Genomic DNA, 4076 nt, shown 5'->3' with positions numbered 1-4076 from the left:
ACGCGTCCCTCCGCGGGCTTCACAGGTATCCGCGTCCCCTCGCCACGCTTCGGGCTCGGTGGCTCGCTACACTATTCTATTCTCAACTCCACGCCGATGTGGATAGTGGGGGTATGAAAAGGTCGGAGGACGCGTACCGCCGCGCTCGCCACGCTTCGGTTTCACGTTGATCGTGGGGTGGCGTAAAATACTTTTGGGGGGACATTTCACTGTTCAGGGGTGTTTTTGGGGGTTTCTGGGCCATTTACCATTGTTTCCTATGGGAAATCGGGGGCATCGCGGCTAAATTGAGGCTTTTAACATTGTTCCCTATGGGGAAATCGCACCCGATTTTTTAGTGCATGCGATGGCCGCGATGCCCCCGATTTTCCCTTACGATGCCCGCGATCATGATCGTTGTGGCCGTGCAAGGAAACAAGTACCTGTTATTTATAACTGACTATGGGGATAAGTGGGCATACATTAGTGTGCATTAGACGAAAATTTGATGCGTGTGCGTTTGAGACGTTTTTGCGTACTATTCTCTGACGGCGTGCCAAGAAGGGTTGATGCTGTGTGACAGCAGCAAAGATAACCCGAAATCTATACTGTAGGTTACACTTGTGTAAGGGCACTGCTGTATGTGTGTATCATAACACTACACCAGGGATAGGGAACCTTTATAACTCCAACTCTTTTTAAACTACACATCCCAGCATGCCTTGAAACCATTTTAGCATGGGCAAATAGCAAAATTGTATCAGGGTATTATAGTATGTGTAGTTCAACAACAGCTGGAGTTCACCATCCTTGTGCTACACCATAGATTCCCTATGGTACCCTCCTACATTCCGCAGGAGACTCCCTGAGATACACAGAGAGAGAGAGGGTGCAAATGCACTATGCTAGTATCATTACATTATAATATAATATATAATAAGAGGTTGTTGGAATATCATTGGCCAGTGATATTGGCCTGCCCACCAATCGTCCAGGTCACCTCTTGCCGAGCAGGTCCCTAACACTCTGGGGTCACCACCTGGGACGCAGGGAACCCCGAAACATGATCCAGCCAAGGACCCCCCCCAGGGCATCACAATAAAGAATAGGGATAGTAAAGTGGTGAAATTATAAGAATGGAGGTCCCTACTATATGTTTGAAGGTAGAGAGTATGTGAAATAAAAAGTGCATACATACGCTTCTCGGCCTTTTGGCTAAGATCAAGTGTAGTATCTGTTCTTATCAGTTGAGTCTGGACCGCCCCCTGGCAGAGAATAGAGAAAAGCAGTACCGCAGTATCTTGTTACTGAGCATGATGTGATTAATCCACCTCATGTTCTGGGCGAGTGCTGGGAATGGCTGAGTATCGATGCCCTGCTAGGGAGGGAATACCATTCTTTCCACTGGTAGGGAGGGGAGAAGCATCGGGCTTTGAGATGGGGCTCTTGTTCAGGGGTCTTTGCCTCTGTGTGAGAGTCACTCGAAAAGCTCGGTCTAGTATCCACTCCCAGGAAGACGGAAAAAGCTGGGACCGAGTAGATTGCTCACTGTCCGGGGGGTACATTGGACCTCGGCCAGGGAGACAGCGAAAAGCCCAGCCCAGTACTCAATCCCTGGGAGAGGTGAAACGTCGGGACTGAGTAGGTGGTTTCTTCTTCCTCAGTTGGTCTATTTGGGCCTCTGCGGGGGAGACTCACCGAAAAAGCCCGGTGGAGTATCCATTCCCATGCCGGGGGTCAGAAAGGGCCCACTGTTTGAGCGGAGAAACACTTGGTCGGACGCTGACTGGCCGGCTGCCTGGAGTCCGAGGCTGCATTGTGCCCCCGGGGAAACTCGGGGGTGCTGAACCTGCACGGGTGATCCCCAAATCACCTGGCACAAGTAAGCACTTGCACTGCGCACTTCCCCCTCTAGGATAGGCTGCACGTCCTTACCTCGTCCTTTTGGATGGGGTAGGACAATTTTTCACACCCCCACCCCGGCCTTCTGGCTGGGGTCCTCTTTATTATTTATTTCTCTTCTTCTCCACGTTCGTGCACTTTCACGTTTTCTGTTTTCTGTAGTGTGTCACGTTTTTTTGGGTTGTGTGGTCGTCCCTTACGGGCCTTCCATTTCCCCAACGTGCCAAAGCTCTCGCCTTTTGGGGAGAGCTGCGGTCCCCCCGAGGACGACCCCGAGCCACAAGGCGGAGGGAAGTCCACTGAGGGTCTCTCCAAACCTTCGGGTGCGGAGGACCCCCCGTCCTAACCCTTCCGGGGGTTGAGGAATGAGGGTCTCTCTAAGCTTCGGCGAAGAGGACCCACCGTTCACTATTTTCCCCTCTTCTGCCTTATGGTTGAGAGGGGTTAGGGGAAAAACGGGGCCCATCTCCTTCGGGAGATTAGCCCACTCGATCGCACGGCCACTTTTGCACATGTTTAGGCACAGCACTGGTGGTAGGGAGCACACCTCGGGCTCCTGAGTTTTTTTCAAACTCATTGGCCAGTGATATTGGCCTGCCCACCAATCGTCCAGGTCACTTCTTGTCGAGCAGGTCCCTAACACTCTGGGGTCACCACCTGGGACGCAGGGAACCCCGAAACATGATCCAGCCAAGGACCCCCCCCAGGGCATCACAATAAGGAATAGGGATAGTAAAGTGGTGAAATTATAAGAATGGAGGTCCCTACTATATGTTTGAAGGTAGAGAGTATGTGAAATAAAAAGTGCATACATAAATAATAGACATACAGGATATAAAAAGTGACTGTGTATTTAAGTTGTGATGCCCTGAGACAGTCCAGCCAGAGCAGCCCGGGGCCCCCACGCCCAGATGCCAACCCCAAATTTTCTGACACTATGCACAAATAAATAGGACTTACTTGGAATTATGCCTCTGTCTCAGTGCAGTCCATGCTGGTTCCCTGCTTAAAAACATAGAGGGTGGTGGGGGAGGGGTGCTTAATCTAGATTGAGGCATTCTCAAACCTCAGGTGTGTATTGCTACACAGATACATGGTAGGGGATATTGGCTCTAGATTGCACACCCTCAGTAATGAAAGGTGCCATCTGCTGATAATAAATGGGTTACACAGAGAGAGAGAGAGAGAGAGAGAGAGAGAGAGAGAGAGAGAGGGTGCAAATGCACTATGCTATCATTACATTATAAAATAATATATAATAAGAGGTTGTTGGTATATCATTGGCCAGTGATATTGGCCTGCCCACCAATCGTCCAGGTCACCTCTTGTCGAGCAGGTCCCTAACACTCTGGGGTCACCACCTGGGACGCAGGGAACCCCGAAACATGATCCAGCCAAGGACCCCCCCAGGGCATCACAATAAAGAATAGGGATAGTAAAGTGGTCAAATTATAAGAATGGAGATCCCTACTATATGTTTGAAGGTAGAGAGTATGTGAAATAAAAAGTACATACATAAATAATAGACATACAGGATATAAAAAGTGACTGTGTATTTAAGTTGTGATGCCCTGGGACAGTCCAGCCAGAGCAGCCCGGGGCCCCCACGCCCAGATGCCAACTCCAAATTTTCTGACACTATGCACAAATAAATAGGACTTACTTGGAATTACAGTATGCCTCTGTCTCAGTGCAGTCCATGCTGGTTCCCTGCTTAAAAACATAGAGGGTGGTGGGGGAGGGGTGCTTAATCTAGATTGAGGCATTCTCAAACCTCAGGTGTGTATTGCTACACAGATACATGGTATGGGAAATTGGCTCTAAATTGCACACCCTCAGTAATGAAAGGTGCCATCTGCTGAGAATAAATGGGTTACACAGAGGCCCTTATTCTGATCGGTGCGTACTTTCCCGAATTCTTACGGTGCGGTCCGCACGCCACGCTGTGCGGTGGCGTACGGCCAACGTCCGTAGAAACGCCCACGTGTCCCACGGACTCACTCTTTAAGAACAGGGCGTGTGTACGGACGACATACAAACCGTGCGTGTGCGGTGGAAGCGTACAGATTCTGCACGGTCTTCCCGCACAAGCACGGTCTTACCGCGTCAGAACGTACGGGAAGCTGTCCGTACGCACCGATGTGGAGTATTTACGCTCAATCCCAAACTTTTTTACTGAGTACACACAGCGATCA

At 50.1% G+C, this 4076-nt stretch overlaps 1 pseudogene; it reads left to right on the top strand.

The window, feature by feature from the left end:
- Positions 1–1174: 1174 nt before the first annotated feature.
- LOC146039985 (U2 spliceosomal RNA) lies at positions 1175–1315 on the top strand (annotated as a pseudogene).
- The last annotated feature ends 2761 nt before the right edge of the window (positions 1316–4076 follow it).

The sequence above is a fragment of the Crinia signifera genome, chromosome 9 (genome assembly GCF_055691185.1).
Source record: "Crinia signifera chromosome 9, ASM5569118v1, whole genome shotgun sequence".
NCBI classification, from domain to species: Eukaryota; Metazoa; Chordata; class Amphibia; order Anura; family Myobatrachidae; genus Crinia; species Crinia signifera.
This window is presented reverse-complemented; position numbering and strand designations above follow the sequence as displayed.